This window comes from Crocodylus porosus, unplaced genomic scaffold (genome assembly GCF_001723895.1).
Source record: "Crocodylus porosus isolate Cpor-Errol unplaced genomic scaffold, CroPor_comp1, whole genome shotgun sequence".
Taxonomy (NCBI): domain Eukaryota; kingdom Metazoa; phylum Chordata; order Crocodylia; family Crocodylidae; genus Crocodylus; species Crocodylus porosus.
In genome coordinates, this window is record NW_017728931.1 from 56,600,406 (window position 1) to 56,627,577 (window position 27,172).

Below are 27,172 nucleotides of genomic sequence, written 5' to 3' on the forward strand. Positions count from 1 at the left end.
TTGCTGAGCACTTTCTGCTTTTAGTGAAATCAACAGGAGTTATGAGAGCAGAGCACCTCCAAGAAATGTTCAGTACCTTGTAGGAAAGAGACCTAAATTCCCTTTTTGTTCTATGAGTAATCTATTCTCAGGGCACTCCCACTCTTCCTCTTGCTCTCACACTCTTTGTTAAGATTAACAAGAGTAACCTCAATGGCCAACAGCATTACATTTTAGAATTTTTGGCTTCTCATATGCATAGTGTGCTCTTGAGGAATCGAGGAGGGAAGGAATCGTGGCACTCTCTTCAGTGTTCATATATGAATTTCTAAAATTATCTCCTCTTTTAGCATATAGTTAGATGCTTTTCTTTTTTTTTAAAAACTTTAAGACCTTTGTAACTGCTGATGTCATATCATCTCTTTGAAAGCAAGGCAAGGGACTATAAATCCAATTGCTCTGATACAGTATAAAGATACTAGCAAAAATAATTATGATAAATGAGTTAAACCTGACATAGTATAGAAACATTAATAGATATTTCCTAAAGCTAGACCTGACTTTTGACAAGGTTTATGTAGGTAATGTATTGAAAACTTGAACAACAGAGAAACATAAAGAAGGAATGTCTTTAATAATCTGTTTTCAGCAAATACTTAAAAATTCTTACATGTTATTTTGTGATTTAGGAAATGACATGGCATGCTTTAAATAACTATACATTCTTTGTTACATTATGTTGCTGCATAGGAACACAGGACATCTACAGAGGTGCAATAAGGAAGGAATGCATGGGCTACATAATACTGGATCGCACAGAACAAGAAAGCCTTTGTTTTGAAATATCTCATAAGTAAGTAAATAAAGGAAATGATCCTTTCCGTGGTTGAAGAAATGCAATACAAATTTAAGGTTAAATTGTTACAATAAGAATACTGGATACTCTTCTGTTTTATTATTTTCTCTGATAAATTGTGTTAAAATGCTTTTCACAAAACAAGATGGGACAGAAAGCTTGTACAAATTTTCTATATTTTTTTTAAAGGAGAGATTCACCAGTGTTGTTGTTTTTCCCCCAAGAATCTACCCACACCAAATAAAAACACACTGATATATAAAATATAGTTTCTCTATGTGTCTTAGATTTTTCTCCGGTGTACCAATACTTATACTGAATATAATATTGAACATATAATTTTTTTATCTATCAAACAATGGTTCTCCAGCATGAAAGTATGAATTGTGCACAGAGGCATCTGAAGAATGCTTTAGAACACTTTATTAATCACTCATCCTGTTAAGCTTGTAACATTTCTCTGGAAGGTAAGAAATTTGCTTTGAGCTTTTTTATGCAAACAGGAAAAGAAACAATGTACCTTTATTCAAATGTATCATTTTTCAAAGAAAAAAGTAGATGCATCAAATATTTTTCACTAAGGAAAAATCTTAAGAACAGGTAAACATGAAATACTCATTTGCTTTCAAGATATGCATATGTTACCTATTTATTGCAAGCACGCATGGTGTAAAGTTCTCCTGTTCTTTCTACTTGCAACTTTCACATTTAGAAAATTTCCAGGTAAGAAGCTGTGTATAATATACGAAATGCATTAGTAATGTTAGTCTAACGTATTGTAGCATGTCCAAGAGAACAAAGTTGCCATTACTCCTTTAATGTCTTTTGCGAGAGGGTGGGGAATAAGTCCTTTTTGAATAGATGTTTTCTCATATGCCAGACACCCCCAAGTAAGACATGCACCTTTGTTTTAGAAAAGGCAGACTGAAGATGATTTTTTTTTTCAGAGTTTGTTTGCATAGAGTAGGGTACAGTATAATTTTTAGGTCACTCACCCTCCTATTTCTACTCAGGCAAAAGCTACAGTTTTAACCCTTTCAAAGCTGAATCGTCAGCAGCTCTTGGCTACTCAGCCAAAGCCTGGAACTGTAGGTTGGTGAAGACTGGATGCCATGGGCAGATCTAGGATTTTGAAGATAACTAAAAACAGTCTGCGGGGCTGAGATATAGGAGGAGAGAGACTAGGAGTAACTAACGGACAGCAAAATTGCCAAAGAAAGGCTAGCTTGCTCAGTGGAACATCAAGACCATTAAAAAGAAAGGGTTGTTAATATCTGTGGAATGAAGAGCAATTAGCAGGAATTGGGTAGATTATAATGAAAACAGAGTAGATTTGTACTTTATATAGACTAACTAAATTGAAGTGGAGTGTATGTGTTTACAGCTTGTGCGTGTGCGCGCGCACACACACGCACACACACACGTTTTTGTCAGGTGAAACTCACTTTGTCAGATATTGTTATCTACATCTCTGAGATTATGAGCCATGAAATCAGTTGACCCCCTTAGTGCTGTCTGAATTGAAATGCCAATGCTGCCTGGACAGTTGGTTTTAAACTTTACGTGGAGCAGGAAGCAAAGCAGGCAGCTACTGCACTACTGTCCTCTCTCATCCCCCACCTGCTGGACTCCACCCCCCCTCCAGGTGGCTACTGGAAGGAAAAGAAAGGAAGGAAGGAAAGCAGCAGCCATTTTATAGCATCTCCATGCTTCTATTCTATGTAGAAAATCAGCTTCCCGGTTTAAGACATGCACACCAATTTTAGAAGGTTGTTTTTTGGGAGAAAGGTACACGTGGCATACAGTGAAATAGAATATAACCTTTTACTGCTTCTCCTTTTGTTATCAAATTACATACTGCACAACACTGAGAACCCCTGTCAGGTTTTAGCCTATGATTCTAGACAAGGTAGGTAGTCGCATGATTTCAATTACCAAAAGGACCTGTTATCCTTCAGGAAGTGTTGTTGAAAGACTGTTGTTGCATTAATAACAAAAACAGGAACAATATAGATTCCCTGATGTCTCAGGATGATGAGGCAAGACTGTAATTTCCCTTAGGAAAAGGTTTCATCTTATTTATTTTTTAAACCTAGTTTTGCATTTCCTTGTTTGCCACAGGCAAGAGTAATATGCTCAAGTATAATGTACAGATTGCAAACACCAGCTCACTTTTAAATGGCTGAATATGTTCAATGCCATATGATGGCAAACCTGCTAGGGGTGCATTATTTCAAGCAGATATTTCTGTTTTGTAGTATGTCTACTTAGGCTTATTATACCTCTCTGTTTAATAGTACCCAGTATATATGATGATGTACACAATATGCTAATATTACCCTAAAAGAACAAATGTATGTATCATCAAGAAGAGTAGCTTTATATCTTTGTTGTGGGGAAAAATAACATAATTACTACTAATTCATAGCCAGAAATAGAAATTGATTAGGTGTATGTATATACATGTTTGGCAGTAATGTAGAGGAATTTTAAAGTTGATGTATAACATGATTTAGTGATACTTATATTATAATCACATACTTTGTATTTTACCGATGTAGAATTTAATGCTGCAGTGGCCTAGCCTGGGGGAAAAGACTAGCAAGTTTGTCCAGTTATGTTTAACAGGTGCCAAGGGAGCAAGGAGACTTAACCAGTACAAGAAATAAGTAGAACTCAATAGGCTTACTTTTACAGCTCTCACTCACAAGTATTCTATTGTCACTAACCCTTTCTTTCAAATAGAACCAGTTGCTTTTGTAATGTATTACATTGTTTTCATATTTACTTTTTGATATTATGTGGCCCTAGCATTACTCAAAAATATTAACATTTTAATATTGTGTCCATAGTTTGTTCTTGAATAATATTTGAGAATCCAGTTTATTAAACTGTCATATCCATAATGCCTTAATTAATATTAATAATAGAGAACCCTTTAGAAAAATACATAGCTGAAATCTTGTAAGAGTTATATACGTCCACAATATTCATTCCAAGTGATGTGTTTACATAACTGAGGGGTATTTTTCTGGAATGGCCATGGTCAGACAGGCAGTTACCTTTTGCCACCACTTTTACAGTTTTGCTGGTAATCAAGATACTAATATACAACTTGACTTTCAAAACCAACATAGTGTAGAGGGAAAGATCTTAATCAACCTCTAAGGTTCTGCTGCTTACGTGTTGCAATGCCTAAAATTTCGACACCTTTGCCCTGTGAGTTACCCTCACTGATAGGAGTGAATGCTTTGAATATGGTGAATGGGGAGACCTAGGTGCCTCCCAAAGCCATTTATTTAGTCATTTGGCAGGGAGACACTTGCAGCAAGCAAACAAGAATGCCAAAATACAGGGGTGGGTCTGTCCAAGCTCTTTGGAGTTTAGGCATTTGACTCTGGTCTGATGGCCTATTGGGATATCCTATTGGGATCCAGATCACCTAGAGCAGATATGCCTGCCTGAAACAGGACTGCTATTAACATTGGCTTCAGGTTAAAGCCATAGTACACCAGCTTCATTTTTGAGTATGGCCAGGAGAAGGAGGAGCCTACCTTTTGGTCCCATAGGTAGTAAGAATACTTACTTAATAAGTGGGGATGCCTGCGTTCTAGGACCTCCTTGGGCTGAAGAGACTCAAACCTAGAGCTCCCACCTCTCGGCGGGGAGGTACCCTAACTGCCAAACTAAAGTCGGCCCTCCACCCTTCTTACTGAAGCTGTCCTATCTGGCAGGCAAGACTACAACATTCATGGGGCCAGAAGGAGGGAAACAAAATGGGAAGCCTGGTTATGTAGCACAGTGAAAAGGACAGTCCTATGAGAGTAGACAGTTGTGGCCTAGCCCCTACTGCTAGGTTTATTTCTGTTTTTTTAACTGATGATTGAATAATGTAAAATGCATAAACACTGCTAGGAGTCAGCAAGCATGACTCCTTGTGGCTTTCAGTACCTGTTGCCAGGACTGCTTATACATTTTACATTAAGCAGTCATCAGTTAAGTCATTGATTAGATGCCTATGAGATCAATTAGGAGCTGACCTTCAGTGTTTGAATATCTGTGTCTTAGACAAAAAACGTAATACTAAAGAACATGTTATATTGTGGGGTTGCTATTTACTGTACCTGAACAATATTAGGTTAGGAATTATGCAGTTAAAAATGCCTTCTTTTAGGTTGCTTCTTGTTATTTAATTGATTTCCCCTCCCTTTATGGTACGTATTTGCTTTTCCTACTTCATTGTGGTTGGGGAATGTAAAATAGTTTTGTCTAGCTATTGACAAGCCTACAGGTTTTTTCAGGATAAACATTTCAAGCAAATGTCCAAATGTAAGGAAAATGTTTTACTGATTTTTTTAGATAATATTTTGTTTACTATTAATTTATGTAATTTAAAAAAAAAAACTTGCTCTTTCTCTGGATTCAACCATTTTTTCTAAATGCCTTAATTGGTCAGAGGCTCATATCTGCAAATAGTGTCTTATGTATACATTTTAAATGAAGCTTGCACATAGAGGATAAAATTAAAAGCATCTCACTCAAGTCCCTCTGAAAGCAAATGAATGCCTTAGGCTCTTCTAAAAATGTGGCCTGTATTGCTAAATCAGTGAGGGAGACATTAAAATATTTTACATTACAAAACTTTCATTACGTTATAAAATAAGTTGAAATATTTCATTCTTTAGAAATGTGATTTTAATTTTAAATATGATCATTAATTTAAAGGGATGAGCAAATGGATCTGAAATTCACTTAACGGTCCAAAGGTAAATATTTGACATTCCAAATATAAACTTGAGTAATCCTCTTGGCTTTTGAAATTGCTGTTCTAGAAAACGTTGTGTTGGGGCTGCGGGAGCAGGCATATTTTTTTGCTCATCATTGTCCTTTCTCTCTTTCTTGCATGTCTGTCCTTTCTTCTTTTATCTTTGTCTCTGCTTCTTAGCTCTGTCCAACAGTTGCACAGAAAATAGGGCTAGAGCCTTTCATAGATGTACTTTTCCTATGTCACCAGGTGACTAACACTGTGCAATCCCAATCCATTTTACTCACAGTAGATGAGACAAGTAAAGAACTTCCGAGTAGGAGCCACAGCACTATCTTTCCAAGATACTAGGTTTGGGATGTCATTAGGTAGGTGTGGAAAGGCCAAGCCTTTCAGTACTTTTAATTAAGAAGAATCTGTGATCTTGGGTTTCTAGTCAGATTCATTGTCCTTTAAGTCTTACTTGGAACCCCATGATACTAAAAGTGGGGGAAGAGTGAGTGTCTTCTGTTGGTCCCCTTTGAAGAAGTTATATTTGCCACTTGCTGTGGTGGCCACAGATTAACGGTGCCAAACTTTTATAGCAGGAATTTATATTCTGAGGCCCACAAGACATGGAGAAATGTTAAATATGGACAAATCATTCTCCAGGTTGTTCTTGTAGATTTTACAGATATTCTCTTTGTTCTAAAGGAAAAAATAAAGGACTTCCAATCGCACACAAGGATTTGTAAATAAACTAAAATGGTAATCAGCTAGTCTCTGCTGTCAGAACTGTATCAGTAATTGGATCCCCTATGATGGGGTGGGTGGGTGGTTTCTTTGGAGTGCACAGTGACAGTTCAATTCCCAGTACTGTGCTATGAGGTTGTAGGAGCACAGTTGTCTTTGTACCAAGTGAATTAAGGCAGGTTCTAATTACTTTTGTTATTGAATTATTTGGTATTATATTTTACAAGGGCTCCATGAAATGCAATACAAGAATTCTAATTTATATCTATTAAGTATGGACTGTGCACTTTTGTTACATACTTGTAGCATGCACTCATTAGAGGATATATTTCAATTTTATGTAATTGAGAGATCCAGATTTTAAATTTTAGAGTTAATTTAATTAACTTTCTTGAGTAACAAATGACACCGATTAAGAGGTTGTATAGATAAATAGATGGGTCTTGCGTTTTGTTATGGAGGGTAAAAGCTTCTGACTATTTCAGATCAGAAAGACAGCTAAATTTCAAAGTTGAGGCTCATCATGGAAAACATTTTGCTATCATCTCTCTCTTTCAATCTTTCTTAATCTGTGCCTTAAGACAAGGGAGGATTCAATTAGAAGCCTCCTGTTTTACTGCAGCTATTGCAGTATTATATTACAAAAAGAGGTATTCTCTCAAATCGGCATTTCCAAGTAAGTTAGGGTTTTATAAATTCAAACCATTACTTTTAAAAGTTCATGTGTAAACAAACAAATTTTAGCCAATGTAGATCACAGAAAAATACATTGCTTAATAAGCGGGCTGCTGTAGTTTGCACTAGTTTTCAGATTCAGTTAAAAATTGCATACAGGACACAGCCAGTCTCATTTCCAGGTGACAAATGGCTGGATCAGGGTAGCAAAGGTTTACCTCTAAGTCTAAGTACAGACAGTCAAAAAGCTGGAGGCTGAATTGATTGAATCTTTGCAGGTGAGTCTAAGATGCATAGATTGAACCAATAAGCAAGTGAACAGACATTCACTTTTGATAGCAGAAATGTAGCCACAAGCCTGCAGTGGCTCAGGTCAGAAACCAGGGGCTGCTAGAGCATGCTTCCCTGCTCAGCTGGAACAGACAGCTTGGGCCAAGGCTAGCCGCCCATCTTGTGAGGGGGTGCAGAAGGAGTTGTGGGGAGGTGCAAAGCATCCTGGGATGCTGAGGGACTGTGAGTTGACTTGAATCTGGAGGGAAACTGGGACAGAAGTTCAATAAATCAATTAAACCTAAATTAGTTAAGTCTGATACTATCTCTATCCAGGTTTATCTTAAACTGGTTTCAGCTGTTTTGAAAGTGGTTTATGTTCACTTGAACTTCTGTTGTATTTCAGATTTGAACCAGTTTCTGATCACTCACACCAGTTTATGTGTAATTTATGTCCCTAACCTAAGAGAAGATTTCATATACTTCTGGTCAGGTAAAGATTAAAAATATCCTTCATCCTTTGAATCTGCTGCTATCTGTTTAGCTCGGAGCAACTTGGAATTGAATAACAGCTATAGATTATAATCTCTATTAACAAGTGACAGACACCCCCTCAGCCTTATCTGGATTGAGGTTCAACCAGTAGGCAATGATTTCAGCCAACTGTTTCATCCATGCCTTGATATCAATCAAACCCTGGACCCAGACGTTCACCAGTACTGGGTAGGTCAGGTAAGATAAGCGCACAGTGACATTGCAAATCCATTGGAGGTTTTCAGCTCATTACTTCTTCGTGCCGTCCCACCCCGTTCCCCATGCAAGGGAAGGACAAAATGAAAAGCTGAAAATCCACGTGATAGGCAACTGCTTTTCATTTTAGGGAAAACTAAGGCCACTCTCTGGGTAATTTCCACAAGGACATGCAGAGCTACCTTGCAGCAGTTCTGTTTGTTTAATATAATGTGTTTATACTATGTGGATAAGTTACAAGTATTCTTTGAATTTGTGGTGTTGTGTATAGCTGATAGATTTAATGATACCAGCATGAACACTCAATCTTTGTCCAACACCTTGAGAAATAGCATTCATTTACAGCTCAGTTTCTCTCCATATGCAAACCTCTGTTCAAACTGACAGTCATGGGAATCATCCATGTACATTGTTCACTGTAGTCTTACAAAGAAATGGCAGATTACATATTGGCTGTTGGCCAGATTGTCATATCTTCCCAGTAGGAAGCATATTTACTCAAAGGCAGTATTGCATAAATGTTGCTCAAGAAACCATATCTTGATGGTGACAACCTTGACCAGCAGTACGCCAGGTTATTTTCAAGTTTTAACTTTACTTTGGACTCTGATTGAACAAGCTTAAAAATATCACCTGGTTGTTCAGACTGGGGAGTCAAAATGTGCCAGACAAGATGTTAAGCCCATCAGTCCTGTGGAAGCTCTTGGGTGTAGAAGTTGAGGTGTCTTAACCCTATTAGCCTGATGAGTTACAAGGCTTGAGCAAACGTTTGATTTATTTATTTTAATACTGTCTGAAAACCTATATAAATACTTTTTGGATATGATTTCTTAGGTATTGAATTGGTCAAATATACCCACATGTCTGGATGTGCCTGTACTGTATCTATATGCAATAACATGGAGGTCCTCTGTGGATGTCTTAATGATATGAAAATAGAGGGAAAAGGAACTATGAAAAAGGAAAAAATAAAAACAAAGAACAGTCAGGATGAACGATGGTTATCCTAATTTGCATATAATCATGTTTTTAAAGATGTGATTAGTGGGGACTTCTGCACTAAACAGTAAAGGAGAAACTTTATTTAGCAATTTTATTGTTTTCACCAGAACAAAAGGTTCTTGATCTTTTCAGCATCGTCTGTTCTTCTGCTGCCTTTTTGTAAGAACAGTAAAACTGATTGTATTGGAAAAATCAGGGAAAGCCAAACCAACAAAATATTAAGTTATTTATGATTGCATAGAATAATGACTTCCTATTCTTACAGTATATACAACTATATACTATACATATGTGGTTTAGATGCTACAGTGAGCATTATCAATGTTCTCAGAAATTCTCTGGTACAAGTGCTGATTTTCCGGTATTGATACACTAATGGAAGTAAAACTGTATTCTGAATATGGGCATGTTTGCCATTGTGTTATTTACTTCTATTTGGAACAAATTTATACCACATGGTGGTTGACAACACCAGCAAATAGTGTGGAAAAGACCAATGAAATGTCATACTAGTCCTTTAACATATGGAGAGCTAGATTAAAATCTCTCTAAACATTTATAAAAATGCCATTATGCAGGAGGGAGAGTGGGGTATAATTAAAGTACCTATGGAATGTGTGGCCATGCAAGAAAAAACTTGAAACAAAATTTGGTCTCTATTCTTTCTAGCTGCAGCAGTATTCACTGAGGGATTGGCTTGAGTCTTCCATTTCACAATCTGGCCTTTAGAAACAATGACATTCCTGGTTTCTGAAGGTCATCTAGCCCAACTGTGTGGTCTAACCAAGTGGTCCATGTAATGCTGGAAATAGAATTTTACCCAGAAACCCCTGGGTCAAACTCAGTAATGAACACAAGACTAAAAAATGTTTTTAGAAAAGCATCCAGTCTTCATCTGAAGCCAGAAAGCTATAGAGAATCCACCACTACTTTTCTTAGTTTGTTCCAAAGATTACTCACCCTCATTTTTCTTTAAATGTGCCTTTTCCAAATTAGAATTTATCTGCATCTAATTCTCATTTATTTATTCTTATTATGCCTTTTTGCAACTAGATTAGAGGGCACGTTAGTACCTGTTATTTTCACCCTATGAAAGTACTTAAAGCACCATAATCAAATTAATCTCTCTTTCAATCTTTTTCTCTCTTGATAAATTAAATAGATTGAGCTCTTCAACTCTTTCACTGCATGGAATTTTTATCCAATCCCAAATTATTATTATTTTCTGCATTCAGTTTTCCTCCAGTTATTTTGTGTAACAACAAGAACTATACACAGCATTCTGGCATCTGTCCAGCCAGTGCCATAAACAGAGGTAAAATCTCTTAGCACTTGTTCACAGGTGGCATTAGCAGTTTTTTTTCTGCAGCCCCACCCTCAGGGTTTATGGTCAGTTGTTTGTCTACAATGCCCCCTAAATCCATCCATGTTCAGTCACTGCTTTCAAGGACATACAAACTGTCTCTCTCTCTCTCCAGTTTCAGCTCCTGCCTTGTATTTACTAGGTTTTTTCCACCATCAGTCTCCCATATTGTCAGTGTCTCCTCACTATCTGTTTATCTTCTCTTTTGTATCTACTTCTGCACTTTTCAGTTTCTGAGTGTAAGTTTTGTATGTTGCAGTGGTATACAGGAGTCTACTCTGCTACAGCAACTCTGTTACAAGTACTGGGTATTGATTTTTTTTTTTTTCCAGTGAGTGTTATAAATGTCAATATTTCTGTAGACAGAAAGCAAAATGGCAATACTGATACATGGGTCAGTTAGTCAAATACATATGTGACTTCAATGCAGTGATAAGCACAGACATTTGACTTTGGATGCTATCTATCCCTGCTATTTCAATTTGTTTCAGCCATCTTTTGTCTTGGCGGATGGGTTAACCCTTCTTTCTTGATGATAATTTGCTCATTCATATTACATACCATAGATAGATTCCTTCTTCATTTTCTTTACATATTAATGTTATTTTGGTGTTTCCTCCTTGTTCTTGATCATATGCTTCTTGTACCTTCAATACCACTATTTTTTTGGCCGAGTCTGCAATAGTATGGCCTCTGGGTTTCTACTCTTCATTTGCTCTTCCTATCTTGGGCTTCATCCCATTGCTTTCCCAATTTGATTTCATTTTCACTCAAAGTAACACACAGGAGAGAAACCTCTTTGTTCCCTTCTTGGTGCCATTTTATTTCTGACTGGGAGGGCTGGAAATGAAGCCTAAGTAAAGCACTTCAGCTCTGTCTTGCAACAGAGCTCTATCTATGATGGTCTTAAGCATTGTTTGCTCTGTCCATGGTTAAAATTACATGGTATAAGTTCTCTCTTCTACTGCAGGGAATTAAGATGGCGTCTAAGAAAAAGTTTTGTCAGAAAAACAGACTTTTGAGGAAAGCGGGGAGGCCAATCATCAGTAGTGACAGTGGGGAATTAATGTCATACTTTTTAGAAATGTATCTAGATTTCTCTAAAAATGTTGTGGTTTATGACAGGATAATATAAACAAAAAACTGAACCAGGTTAAATATGGAAATTTGCTGTTGGGACACTGGAGCAAAAATATTTTGCTCCATTTTGATACCTTGCAATAATGATATGATACACAAATACAGATGGGGGAATGATTGCTTAGGCTGCAACCCTACACAGAGCTTGGTAACTGAGGGTTACAGTAGATGATAAGCTGAATATGAGCCAACAGTGTGCTTTTTCTTTTCAAAAAGACCAACAATACACCAAGTTGTGTTAACAAGAGTATCACTTGTAAATCAAAGAAAGTGATTCTTTCTTTATATTTAGCCCTGGTGAGGCCTCACCTGGAGCACTGTGTTCAGTTTTGGGCCTCACACCAAGAAGAATGTGGACAGAGGGAAGAGGGTCCAACACAGAGTGACAAAAGTGACCTGAGGTATGGACCTGAGATGCAAGATTTATGAGTAAAGGCTGAAAACATTATAGTTATTTACTCTGGAGAAGAGAAAACTGAGGGAGGATTTGATAACTGTCTGCAAAGGATGGTTACAGAGAGGATGGAGATGGGATTTTCTCTGTAGCCGTGTGGGGCAGGACTAGGAGTAATGGTCTGAAGTTTCAGCAGAGGAAGGTTGGAGATTAGGAAGACCTTTCTGACTATGAGGGTGGTCAACTATTGGAAAAGGCTACCTAAGCCTTGAACCTCCATCCTTGAAAATTCTCAAGAACAGGTTAGACAGACACCTTGGCTGGGATGATTTAGACAGGGGGAATCCTGTCTTACACAGGGGGGCTGGACTAGATGACCTCATGAAGTCCTGTCCAGCCCTAATTTCCTATGATCCAGGGAACTGTATGATTATGATTCAGACATTTTAGTGTTTGTGGTTCTGGAATAACCTAACGTAACCTTTAAATTGAATTGTATTTTGTTCATATTTTTCTTTACATGATGCCCCTATAGGATATTTAAGAGTGTTTTAGTGTCTTAACTGTATAATTTTGTACTAGTGTTGATTTCTTTACTTACCATACCTGGACCCTGAATTTCTTCAGTTTATAATGCTTTGGATAAATTATAGTGTTTAGGGTAATTACTGCTTCCCCGAAATGATTTTTACTTATATGTTACTGTTATGTACTTTGAATGTAATGCCATTTTAACATAGTTACCTCTTAGAATGTTAGTAGTAGTTTTATGCAAGAGGCAAGGATTTTTGGGGATGGTATCTTTTATTGGACCAAGAACACATTTGGGATAAAGTTAGGCAAGCTTTTGAATGCAAGGCATTTTTAATGATGACAAAAATTCATTGAAAGTCATTGAACAACGAACAATGTTAACATGAAAATATTTCTGATGCTTCAAAGACTTGTTGTTCCAACATTAAATCTTGCATTAACATTAACCTCTAAGAACAGTTGAGCAGTACAAACAGCCAGGACATGCTAGCCAGTTAAGTGGGGCTTAATGTTGTTTTGCATTGCCAGAACAGCACAAACTAGATAAAGGGCCATAACTAATATTTCAAGTGATGTTTTGGCTTAGAAGGCTTTGCTAATGATACCAAAATCAATGCCTCTGCACTTTCAGATTTTTCCCTATGTGTTTTTCTCAGTTTCCCTAACAACATTGTCCCAGACAGTTGGAGCCAAGACAGCATTTTCATAGGAAACCTTCAAGCACTGATGCCCATCCTAGCCTGCAGCCACAGACTCTTTAAACAACAGCGATGACTGGGCTAAGCAGTCTACCAGTGAGAAATGAGTCATGAGTCTCCCTGTCTCCCAACTACTTGAATTGTTGTATAAGTATTAGTTGTAGAAAAAAGGGCTTTTGGGCCAGTTGCTTCTACCATCTCAATGGCTGTTGAAACAAGCCTGTAAGCTATAGTATCTATAATGAAGAGAGTTAGAACAAAATTCATTAAGTAACAGCTTCATGACAACCTAATTTAATCTAACACTATTTTGGCACAAGATTTCAGTTAATTTTAAGTATATAAGAGCTTGAAGAAACTATATTACTGTTTTATGATATTCAAACCAAAACAAATATGAATACAGACACTAACTTTATTACAGGATCACATTTTAATTCATTATAATTCATAAATTTATGACCACATTACAAATTCAGTATGTGCTTGAAGTATAGATATCTCATCTGGAGGAATGATGCAGAATATTTTTTCATCAATTTCAAAGTTGTTGAACTGATTATCACAAACCTTTTCATTTTGTTTGTACAGCACCAAGCATATTCAACTAATAATCAAAGTAATAGTTTTGGGGACAAAAGTATTCAATTGTGATTTTTATCTAGCAGCCTGGTATTAAAGAGTACAGTTCGGTGCTCAGTCGGCAATCTTAAGAAGATGAAACAAAGTGACAGAGTGAAAGATATTGTCTGTAGTGACTCATGCTGAATTTGAGTTGTTGGCTTGATATTCACATGCAGCATAAGTAACAGTCTGACATTACTTTCAGCTCTATAAATAATGCCTTACGCTTTCAGTTTGCCATTAGGGTGTTCTCTGTAATTTAAACATTATTAGTGGAGCCTGAAAGAGGTCCATAGGAGATTTCTTCACCTAGTGGTCAGTCCCAACAAAAGCCTCTTTAATTCATTTTGTTTAATTTGTTTTTGCAAGCAACTTATCCACAACGATAGCAATCATAGTTTATAGACTTGCAATTTACAGGAGCAATCGTAGTTTATAGACTTGCAATTTACAGGAGCCTGTAACAAAGTTCTTGAGTGGCACCACAGGTAAGCTAAGCATTAGTCATGTCAACATCTTACAGTCCTGGCAGGGCAAGGTGGCATCTTAGAGCACCTGGCAAAGTAGGCTGTCACTTGTGAAAGTTTATGCCTCTTTGAGCCAATTAGTCTCTGAGGTGCCATTCTGTTCTGCCTTCTGCCCCACTTCAGAGTAACATAGCTAACTCTTTCTCTACAAACCCTGAAATGGATCATCTATTTAGATTTGATTATCCTTTGATTCTCGTTTCCTTTCAACTTCCCACTACTGCTGCTATTAGTTAGGCAGATGGTGCCAGCCTTGCAGTAAGTTTCTTCTGTAACTGCAGCAGTAGTGTAGTTAGGGGGTGGGGGGGCATTTGGGTCACCTGCCCCAGATGTCAATTTAGACCCCCAGGAATTCTCTTCCTCCTCCCTGCCCCACTCCTGCTCTAGGGTTTTTGCTATGGCAGGCAGAGCCTAGACATTGAATCCCTGAGCCCATGCATGGTGGGGAGGGATTGAGTGGAATGGTGCCCCTGACACCCAGGACTTTTGCCACGGGAGGCACAGTTCCTCACCCAGTAGTGTGTATGGGGACAGGGGAATGAAAACTGCATTGGGGCAGGAGCCTGCACCATGAGGCTGCTGCAGCTGAATGTCGCACACAAACGCTACACCTCTGGGCCACAGGAATGAGTCTGGAAACGAGTGCGTTCAAAAGCTAATATTGCTGCTCTGCCATTCTTCAATGATGGATGGCAATAGCATTTTTTTTCATACTGCATATTGCATTATGCCTTGTCATGGAGAGAGACTAAAGATGCACACTGTCTTTTCTTCATATTATCAAGAGGACCAGTGACCATCTTCAGTATTTCAGTATGTTGGGTGAAGTGGCACCACAAAGATCTTTTAAAAACCACTGCTGCAAATAGAGGGCATGTGGGGTTGGGGGTATCATTGTGTCTTTAAAACTTGCCCACTCTACTCATTGTTGCTCTCCAATTCCCATGGTCACCATGGAAGCAGAGAACATAACTCCACTTCTCTAAGCAGCAGAACATAAAAGAAAAGAAGCAAGATTGCTTTAAGGAGGGAAATCATATTTCAGGTCTTTACTGAATACCATTAAAGGAGCCTGATAGAGATGTAAGGAAAATGCCGCAGTCCTCTATGGAGAAATGAATGTCACGTTCTACTCCTACTTCCAGGAACCACTAGTCTACAGTCCTAATTAATCTATAGTGATGCTTTCCTTGCTAATGTAAGCAAGTAAAATTCTGCTGTATGTCATTTTAAGTGTGATATTGCAAAGCAGCCTTCATGTTGCAGTACTCATTGACTTCAAGCCAGCCCATGGATTTTGCAGTAGGCTGAACACAAAAGACCGTAACTATTAAGACCACAGCTCTGTGATATGGGTGGTACATGTTATGTGAGCAAAAATCTGTGCTGAAGAAATGCAGTAATATTTATTGCCATTCTCTCCGAAGCAGTCAGCCTAAACAGGCCTGATTTATTCTTTGCTTGGGCTTTTTTCAGCACTATCCCTTATGCTCAATGTCTGTGGCTGGCATTAGATAGAGAACTACATTTGCCACTTGTGGCTCACCTTTACTCTGCAAGCAGTCCCAAGGCACCAGTCATTGCGAGGAAGGGTAAGAGAGCCAGACCCCAACCAGAGAAAGTCATAAATTACTCAGAACTGGAGTAGCTCAGTATTTAAAGAGCACGTTCAATGAAATATGCAAAAAGCACCTAACATTATCATTCCTGGTACATATATAGTGTTTAAAAAGAAAAAATGATTTATATTGGTTACAGGTTTTCATTTTATATACAATATTCTCTTTGTTCTTATAAATGTATGTGCTAATAAATAGGAAAGGAAAAGGACCCAAGGGACAGATACAAGTCACCATGTCAAATCCAAGCTAATAGTGCTAGTAAGTAATTAGCAACTCGGGTTAGTTATCTGGTCCAAAGCAAACTGAAGAGTTAAGTCCAGTCAAATAAGGAGGTGTAGGGCTGCCTTTATCTTCTATTTTTGAATAGTGGAGTTACTTGAAATAAATAGAGGTGAAGAAAAAAAAAAGGTTTGCTCTTGCAGTGGAAATCAACCAGGGTATGCTTCCTGAGGTTACAAGATGCATATTTCTACTATTGGAATGAGGCAAATGGCATTTTGTAAGTCATCTCTTCATAGCTGGAGTTCATTTAAAATCAGGCCAAATGTCACAATGTATAAATTTTGATCCCTTTTAAAACCTACTTTGGAATTTTTAATCTTTTAGGCTTCTGGCCTACACTGTTTCATGCCAATGGAAGTTTTTTTTTTTATTGACTAATGGAAACAGGATCAACTTTACACTGATTTTTTCACTTGTATTGAAAAAGGTTGACCTAGCTATTGAGAGTTTAACATTCCAGAGGAAATAGAGTACATTACATTTCTTTTTATGAAATAAGAGGGGGAAATTATTCTTTAAGTAGATTAAACTTATACAAGGTTTTGCATTAATATCCAACAAGAGCTAGAAACATTGCAGGGATTTCATATTTCTACACACTAATTTATACGGAGAAAAAGATAAGGACAAAGATGGAACTTTTATTTGCCAGCGTGTTATATTTAAGTCCATGCTGCTTAGTAGTATACTGGAAGAATTTCTGGCTGCCCATGTTGAAATGATTGAGGAATATGGCAGACAGAAGAGTGATGAAGGGAGGATTAACCATCTAAAAACATCCAGTTAAGGCTCATCTTATTTTAATCTTCATGCTAGGTTTAAATTTATTTCACTTTGTCAGTAAAATAATGTAAGACAATTTAATTGAAAAATACCCTTTTCTCTTTTCTCAGTGGGATTTATGCTTTCAAACAAGTTAAATTCAGTTTTCAGTAGTGTGCAAATTATCTGAAGCCCAAAGAAAAATCAATAGGAATATTTCCCTCGGGGCTTACCATGCTGATTACAAAAATATTAATACTTAATACCTCTATTACACTCATATCTTCACAACTGAACATATAAAAATCCAGCTTAGGCATTCATAAGGAATCAACAATGAATGCAACACCTTCAAATATTCATAAATTTGTGAAGACTTAAGTTTTTAACAAAAGTTCAAGCAGCAGAATGTGAAAATACGTAATGCATATGCGCCTGTTTTCTAGGCACATGTGCAAATCCGACATGCATCGGACCTGACAACATAGGCAAGACTATCTTGTATTTTGAGCTATCTGTAGTAATGCTTTGCCATCTTTAGTACTCCAGCCTTCCTCGTATGAATTACAGATATTTGCTCTCATTCAAAGCATAAATATAAATGTTGACAGTGTCATGCAACTCCAACTTCTGTCATTCTTACCAATAGCTTGGTCCTATATATACAATAGCAAGTGAATCTCATTTGTGAAATAAAAAATACACAGATTGCTTGAGGGAAACTTATGCCAATGCTGCTGGATTTCTATTGAGTCTGATTTCTATTTTATTTAAGAATGCAGAAATGTCCATAATATGTATTTTAAAATGATTATTAGTTTCCAACTGTGATGGCAGTAGTCAGGATGCCTACACCTGTGAGATTTAATGGTCAATTATCATGTTTCAGTATAATTGCATTTTCAAGAAGCTTGTAGTCCATTCTAGCTACGTGGGATGGAATATAGTCTAAATGTTTTCAGCCTTAGGATCCAAGTCTTTTACAAAATGAGGACAAAAAATTGAATTAAAAAAAAAGGCATTTCCTTATTTTCATGCACTTTTTTGTTTTTCCTTTTTGTGTACCTTGAAAAATTCTAGGGACAGCTAAAATTTCCATTTTCTTCCCATTATAGTGGTGGTTTTCTGGCTGATGGCAATACTAGCAAGATAGGCTGCTTGTACACACCATAGAGGTTTACTTTGGTTTAATTCTCCCTAAATTAGCGGTGGATTTTTAAAAACACCACTTCAGTTTAGGGAGAATTAAACTGAAGTAAATCCACGTGGTGTGTACACAAGTGTCGGGCCTGATCCTTCCCTGCCTCTTTGGGCGGGCAGGGGGGCGAGCTGTCAGTGGGCCATGCTTCCCCCTGCGGCGGTGGCTGTGGCACCCCTCAGGCAGCACCTGCCTACAGGCACCCAGCCTGGGCGGTCCCGGGGGCACCGCAGATGCAGCAGGAAGCACTAGCCTCCCACAGCTGTACAGGGAAGCACCCCGCCTTCCCCGTAGCCACTAGGGGAGGCACCAAGGCCCTGCACAGCTCAGGCAGGCAGGCTCTGGAGAGGGAAGAAAAAAATCAGGCTTGTTTTTTTTCTTTTCTTCAGTGGAGCCTGCCTATACAGGCTTCCTGCACAGCCCAAGCTGCATGGGGCCCAGTGTTTCCCTTCGCGGCTTTTAGGTAGCAAACTGAAACACCTCAGAGGTATTTTATTTTGCTACATCCCAAAGTCATTTAACGCACAATACGTTGCCAACAGTGTAAACAGCAGCACCATTAAAGCAACGTAAAAGGACATTTAAACCGCTTTAAAGGCTGGTTTTGTGGCATGTACAAAGGCCTGTTTAGGACAAGGGTGAAGGCAGGAGAGGAAGTAGAAGGCTTGTGTTCATATAACTCTTCCTAGTTTAAAGATCTTAAATTGCACTAAAACTACAATAAAACATCTTCAATTTCCCCTAACCCCAGCCTGGAAGATGAGCAGAGATTTAGATAGTTTTGACTGAAAGGGAATGAAAATCCTTCATGCCTTTTGTGTCCCTCCCTGCCACTTTCTTCCTTCCTCCTTGTTTTGTGGGCTTCAGGCAGAGTGGAGGGGTCACTGTGGCTACCTCAGTGCTGAGAAGCCTCTGTAGCTCGGGGGGCAGGTGATGTTAACCCTTTTCTGGGGATGTACTGAGAAGACCAGCTATCCCCACACTCTTAAAGATAAGAGTAGGACTGAGTTTTACAAGCCATCCTCTTGGCATCACATTAATTACCTTTCTGGGAAAGACTTTTATTTCTTTCTCTTCACTTCCAGATTGGCCCTTCCTTTTAGCACTTTAAAAACTCAGTAGGTAGATTAGGTGTCAAAATTTGTCAGCACCTGGGCAGGTGAATGGGATGGCAAGCCATTTAATGATCAAGATAGAATAGATCATGAAAGAAAGATGATATTCACTGGATGAGTTATGCCTGTACAGTTTTCAGATGTCTTAATAATAAAATTTAAGCCTAGTTGAATCACATCTGTGATACCTTGCCTTTCTCCTTGTCATAGCTGGGGCATGGCAGACCTGAAGCAAGCATAGTCCCAATGCACAAAAAAGAATATTTACAGTTTCACGTGAATTCTGACATTGTGGCTACATGTTTTCTCAAAAGCAACTTAATGACAGAACGAGACACGTACGATTAATTCAGTCTTATAAAAGGGGACTACTGCTGCTCTTCCAGCCATATGTAAACTATCCACATCAACTAATTAGCATTATTCTCTGTTCCCATAATAGATACAGATGGCTTCAAACTTTAATATGACCTAGGCAGGAATGGCTCTCTCAAGTCTAAAGCCTACAATTGCATGTGTATGGGCAGACCCCCATGACCATATAGATCATATTGAATTCATTTAAGAATCCAGACATGTATATCATCTGCCCAGGAGCCAGCAGTTGTTGGATTTAAGTTTTAAACTGTAAATTCACATACCTTCACCACTGCAGAGAATTTTGGAGGTCCTACCAATCCAAGTCTAGCAGTATTTTCTGATAAGTTTCACATGAATTTTCTGACTCTTTTTGCTCAGACTATGAGACTTAAAAACTCCTTCCCCTTAATACATTGCCAATGTTCTTGCATATAAATTACTTTACAAGCTAATCTCCAGCACACAAAGGTCTCTAACTTGATTACAACATGAAAGACTAATTTGAATATAAAACATGTTTGCAATGATTGCTGTTAGATGATGGGGGGAAAGTAAAAGATGTGGCAGATTAGTATACAACTAAAGCCAAAAATTACTTCATGTAAATTCAGTGTCTCACGTATTTGTTATTTTGCATTTTTCCCCATGTATCTGTAAACATTAGTTATTAAAACAAACAAACAAAACCGGGGACTTAAACAGATTATAGGCTTAATGTAGAGTGAGTGAAAGATTGAGAGTGCGTAACCAAGGGTGGTATGTTTTTGACAGCTGAGCAGATGGTGATAGAAGGGAAGTAGGACCTTTTTCCATGAACTAGTTATTAGTACATTATTGTACATTATAAAACTAGTACAATTAGTATATTATAAAACTATGTACTAATCCGCATACTGACTTCTGAGAATTTTATATTGGTCCTTAAACCTATGCCTGAATCTTCTCTAAATTTAAAGTTGTAAAAGATTTTTTATCTATTGATTTTTTTTTTTTTTTCTTACGTTCCAGTAGACTACTTTGAAAAATGCAATGAGGCATAGTTGTTAATTTTTCAATATAAAAGCAACCCTTCCTCCCCACAAGACTCTTTGATTTCCAGCGTGTTTAGGTATTCAGTACAACCACAGCTTTTGTATTCACTTGCTGCTAAAAAGTTAACAATGCTTTTAGCAGAGTATCTGTTGTATCAGAAAGACAACACTAGAAGTACAGTAGAAGATTTACTTTTTAGGAATATATGCAATACAAACATAATACAGATAAGAATTCTCTTTCTGTGCTTGCTTTTAGGTTTTTGTCTTTTAAAAAAGGAAAGGAATTTCTTTTGGGATTTGCCTGTCTAAATCTATTTTCTCTCCTGTATATGAAATGACAGACCATTTGAAATGCCCAAATATTAATTTTTGTGGCATGTCTGTGTATTCATCTGTCAACCTTCAGTGAATTTTCTGGATTTCTATTAGCTTGTCCCAAACCACTGGCAAGCTAAATTTCTCTAACAGGCATCAATTCACTGTATTAAATGCCTGTTCTGCCCTGCAAGACATATTGATTATTTTTTTCTTCAGCAAAATGACAAATACCATTTTCATGACTATAATAGAGATTGATTACAATTTTATGCAACACAGAGGGAGCTGATCTTGCTGAGACAACCTTGGGGCATATAAAAATTGAAAAAAATCATTTGAATTAGTGAAGAAATTAATGAATTCATCTGTTGCTGATGAAGCCAAAGCATTTTTGAGATAATGAAAACTACTGTAGATGCATTGTCATTACTGAGTGGTGAGGCAAGTGTGAACATATTTATAGGACCTGGTGTCTGAAATCATCTGGAAATATGCAAGTAATTAGTAATTCATCTGCATGAGCACAAACTCAGAAACGACCACAAAATATAGTGTTTTGCATACTGAAGTACACATAAGTAGAGAATTTAAGTCTAAAATACTATCTTTATTGAAGGAAAATAAAGTTGAAAAACGGAGTCAATATTTTAAATTTTTTTGGTCTAGGGTGATTAAAGTTTAGGCATAGAAAAGAAGTAATTACTTTTAAGTTGCCCCACTGTAAAAGATATACAAACAAATTTTCTTGAGAATGCTATTTCTGCTTTCCTATTTGTTAATATTGGGTCAGACTCATATCTATATGTCTGTGTAACTCAGGGAGGCAGCCGGCCAATTTTGCAGGGAGATTGTGGGGCCACTCATCAAATTCATGAGCTGATCCCAGCAGGTTCCGCCCCCCATGCCTCTGACTGGCTGAGGAGCCCCAGTGGCCCTCTCCCCTCCCCTGGTGATTGGTTGCAGGAGCTTCCTGTCATGTGGCCCCACTCCTTGCTGCCAATTGTGGGAGACAGGCAGGGCCACATGACAGGAAGCCCTTAGCCAATCAGTGGTTAGAGGTGGGGGTGGCAGCCACCCTGGACTGCCCTTTGTGCAGGCAGCCCCTCGCTCCCCTTTTCCCCTCTGGGGGGCTGCACCACCAGACTGCAGTACTGTGAGGGGTGCTGGCTCCCTCTGAGGAGCCAGCATTTTATTTTTACTAAGTCTTTTTTTCCCCTGCCAGATATTTCACAATTTCTGTAGGTCCCCATGTATACCCTTACACAGTGGCGCTACTTCAAGAAGGCCGCTATGGAATATGCTGTCATTTTATTATGAGCATGGGTATCTAAACCAGAATGTAATACCATTTAAAATGGATGTGTTTTATGTTTGTTAAATTGCCTTTCTCTTTAAGCATTCATAGAGAAATCTCTTACATTCGCATCATAAGATAACACTTGTTTTTTGAAATTATTAATTCTCCTTGCTATTATCTGACATTGTCTTTTGATTTTTAGAAAGCATTTTTCTCCTATTGATCTATATTTTTAAAAAATGAAGTGTGACTAGCAGGAGAAATAAGAATCACAGACAGACTGGAAAGTATGGAAAAGAAAGAAATGAATGCACTGACTAAATGGATTCCACAAGGTAATGGCAACTGCTCCATCTATAAAGTAGTTTTTAGTGCAATAGTTTGCATTAACTTTTTTCTCCTTATCTTCATTATGAAGAAATGTAAAGCCTAATAACTTTACTAGAACAGTAGCTTTCATTTGGAAAGCTAGAAATTGTATGGGCTATCATAGGTATGTATTATAAAGGTTACAGTCATAGATTGTATTCTCTGACATCCCTAACCCAATGATGGTAAATGCCAGGGAGGATATGACAACTAATCAATCACTGTAGGTATACCCTATTCATATGCTCTCACTCTAAATCAGGGGTGTTCAACCTTTTGGTCCTGCAGACCAGATGAATGGCATGGGGTTGGTTCATAGGCAGGATTGAACTCTGATTGCCATGATTGGGTCCCTGTGTGACTTTGGCTGACCTTGGCGCACTGGGATTGGATCACATGCTACTCCCACCTGCCGGGATCAGGCTCTGTACCACCTCTGCTCAGCCCTGCATGACCCCATTAGGTCCTGGGTGCTGAGATCTGCCTCTGGGACCCTGTGCCGCTTCCACTCAGCCCTGTATGCTGGGACCAGGCCCCACACCACCTCCACCTTGTCCTGTGTGGTAGGATCAGGGCTCCACACCACTTCTGTCCAGCCCTGTTGTGGGATTGGGACCCTAGAGCCCCATACTATTTCTGGCTGGCCCCACATGCCAGGATTGAAACCCACACCACACTGTGCATCCAATCTAGTGGACAGGGCCACCGCCTATGGGATGCCCAAGGACTTATGTGGAGCCCGGAGAGCCAGTTAACACTGTGGGGCCAGATCTGTTCCACGGGCTAGGGGTTGAGCACCTCTGCTTTAAATTATTTACCACTGACACGGTAAGAGAAAAGAATGGGCTAGCTAGACCATTGGTCAATTCTAGTTAGGCACCTCTTTTGTCCTTTTCTCCTTAACCGGACCTTTCTGGAGGATCTCTTTGACAGGTGGATGTAAACTTTGCAGTTTTATAAACAAACTGTAAAATTTTGTGAACTCAAAATTACTCATGAAGACTTCTTCTAACTTATTCAAGCCTACCTTTAAAAAAAAAAAAAAAAAAAAAAAAAAGAGGCTTATCATTGCTTTCACTTCTGTCAACAAAATACTTGTGTGCAGTTTTTAAAAATATTGAAACATGAAAGGATTATGATCCTGTACCAAACATTAAGCCTGATATGGAATGTAGATTGATAATAGTTTTCCAGTTTAATATTCTGAGAAATTATATTGAGACTTTCTCTTTTTTTGCTTGTTTTGGAGCAAATATTTTTAAATGGTTGAGGTCTCTTCTTGTTGTAAAGAAATCACTCTTGGAAGAGTCAAATGTCAGATTTTTCCCATCTGCTGAACAAATTGCTCCGGTGTATAGCTATTTAGTTTTAAAAAAATAGTTTTTTGTGACTGGCAGATACCAACAGCTGAACACCTTTTATTCCAGGGTATTTTTCTCAGTTTGGGACTTGGGTAGTAACAAAAAACAATTATGAATCCAGTTTCACTTCTTTGTGGACTCATTTTCTGACCTTGTCTCAGATATTTTTAAAAAAGAATTAAACAAAACTGTCCAGCTCTTTTAAAGAGAGAGAGAAACAATTTCTCTCCTATGGAAATAATTATTGTGACCTTTTTTCATGACAGCTCCCAAATGAGAACAGCTGGTGTAGCAGGTGGAAATTTTTCAAGGTATCAGCTATCTCTCCAGAGAAATGTCTTGAATGTCCATGTGAAAATGCTTGTGATTTGCCCTTTCACCATTGTGATTTGCCCATGTGTGGGTATAATTATAGAAATAGCATTGTATTCATATTATTCAGGGCACTAGTTGATTGCACTGTGCTTTGTTTCCCGTGTGAAGTAGAGGTCCGCAAGAAACCTAGTCTCATTTGTTATGCAGTTTGTAAAGACTACAATGTGAGCTCTTCCCTTTGGACCTTTGGAATGTCCATGACATTTCAGTCAAAAGAAGACTCACAAAAACGTATTGTCACAATATTCTGTTTTTTAAAATTTTAAACTGACCAATTTGGTAGGGAGTTAAACTTTGAGGGAGCTGGTAACTTTTGTTTAAAGTTGGGAGCATATTGACATATGTATATCCTAATAACTCAGGAAATCACAATGCTGAGGGTGCAGGCACATCATTATTTTTCCCACTTTGAATATGCACATTATGATGCAGTTTTGAATGATGTAATCACCTATTTTTCACATAATGCACTGCATTTTGCTCTGCAATGTTTTTGTTTAAATATTTTCTTAACACAATTCCTTCAAAATTTATCATGTTCTTTGTGCGCTAGCTGCAACAATATTGTTCATTCGTATAATTTTGTGAAGCAGCAAAAAAACTTCAGTGGTCATAAAATGGCTACAGGAAGTGATAGTGCTGTGTTAACTCCTCTTCCAAACAGATCACAGTGCTTCTTTGTTTGTTGAAACTTGACTATATTTACACTTTTATGATTTTCTAAATGTTAATTGAAAATTAAATTTAGTTCCAATATACACAATCAGAAAGCAATGGATTAAACAGACCGCCAAAAATATTTCAATTTGTATCCAGAGAATCTGACCCTTAGGATAATCTCGGTGTAATTGAATTCTGTTTTTCAGTAATCCAAACTGGTTTGGAAAAACACACTCTGTGCTTAAAGGACATAAGCATACTGCAAGACTGTTGAAGACCCAGGATAGTGCCAACTAATCCCTCGCAGCATTTCTTCTCATACTTTGTCTTAGCATTTTAATTAATGTTGTGCACTGTGCAGTATGCTCAAAGGAACCGGCATAAATATTCCATTTTACTTCCTATGCTACTGTGGTTGCTTATTTTGTAGCTGTGTTCTGAAATTTCTTCACAAATTTGGAAAATTGTTGTAATTTGTTTTAATTTTTGGTCTGTAAATATAAATGTTTAAAATAAATACAATTATGATTAATGTGTGTGTAATTGTTCATTAAAATATGATTGTATCTGTTCATCTTCTGTGTTGCGTTTTGTACCTAAGTCAACCAAGGAATTCCATCAGGATAGAGCAGGCAGAATGCAGCTTCACATTCATGTAATAGGTGAAGGACTCTTAAATCAGTCTCTGTGGAGTTATTTAACTGTTACCAATTACTCCTGCATTGTAAACAATCAAACTGCTTGTATCTGCAGGCAGTAGATAACCTGGAAATCAAATATATCTGCTCTACCCAGATCCATTAAGAGATTGTCCTGTCAGCTAAAACAGGAATAAAAGATGTGGTTGTAAATAACACTCATGGGCCAAACAGGTTAGTGACATTTTGGGGTGAAAAAAATCACCTGTAAGAACTAGTGAAAATGGAATTGGACATCTGGTTAAAAAAAAAATAGGGCCTTAATCTCCAACCTTATTGCAATTTTCTTTTGCTTTATACAATACATGCTTTAAGGTATGGGTTACAGACTTTTGACTTGAGGGTTTATTTTTGATCCATTACTTAGAGTAGGGCTGACACTAGCATACAAGAGATGCACAGATTTTTAACGACTTAGCTGTTGTCCAAATACTAGAATATATGTAGGATCAGCTTTGCAACTAAAACTAGTGTTTAAAATTTGTTTTTGATACTAACATTATTTTAATGTATATTCCAGTATCACTGGAAAATGTTACCTTGCTTGGTCTGTTTTCATAACTACCATGTAACTTTAACATATTTCTAGTTTGACTTATCATTACCTGCTAAAATGAAGAAGAGAATAATTACAATCCTAAACTCACTTTTTATTTGCTAAATTACCATATATTTGCTAAATTACCATATATTTAAATCCACTGGTATGAGTAAGGAAAAAAAGGAGATTACATACAGAGCTATTTTAAGTCTCTAATATTATAAATAACTCCATTTAGGGTGATATTAAGGCTTGATCCTGCACTATTGAAGCATTAGAAGTTTTATCAGTTAATATTAGATGCTCAGAGCATGCTAGCAGGATCCCAGATCAAGGTATTTATATTTTGGTGAATAATCCTAGACTGATACTATTATGTGGATATGGAGGTTTGTATCACAGGTACAATTATTGGTAGGCTTTTGTTTCCATCTGTAAATGAATATGAAGATGAAAGCAATGTTTGCTTTACATCCATTTTTAAATGAAAATATTTGAAGCAAATTCTAAGGGGGAGGGAGGAAGACAAAAAACGTTAAGCCGTCATTTTTCTGAACTGCAAATTTCTTGTTTGGGTCACTTTCACTTCTCCTAGAGAGAGCTATTTAGTCCATTAGTAGAATATTTTTTCCTGCCAGGCTGGTTTCCTATAGGTTTTACTGTGGAGTAGCAGGTGTACAATTCCAAAGTGTCTTTACAAGTGGCTCAGCAGGACTCCTCTGCCGTACATTCACAGGAGACAGCTCATCTGTTTAATCCTTATGTTTTAGTCAACCTTTCTGATTATGCGGACAGGGCTCCAATGCTCAGCTGGATTTTGACTCTCAGAATGAATTGATGGAGCTCTTTGATCTTTGTTGTGTATTGCATC

At 37.7% G+C, this 27,172-nt stretch overlaps 2 long non-coding RNA genes across 2 annotated transcripts in view; both read left to right on the forward strand.

The window, feature by feature from the left end:
• The window catches only part of LOC109316779, a 28,881-nt gene extending 28,053 nt beyond the window's left edge, over positions 1–828 (forward strand). Inside the window, exon 3 of the long non-coding RNA XR_002102920.1 lies at positions 730–828. This is a non-coding gene — a long non-coding RNA (uncharacterized LOC109316779). The remainder of the gene's footprint in view (positions 1–729) is intronic.
• An 11,029-nt stretch (positions 829–11,857) lies between these two features.
• LOC109316778 lies at positions 11,858–25,594 on the forward strand. Its single transcript, XR_002102919.1, has 4 exons — positions 11,858–11,961; positions 22,500–22,632; positions 24,294–24,338; positions 25,269–25,594. It is a non-coding gene; the product is annotated as an uncharacterized LOC109316778 (long non-coding RNA).
• The last annotated feature ends 1,578 nt before the right edge of the window (positions 25,595–27,172 follow it).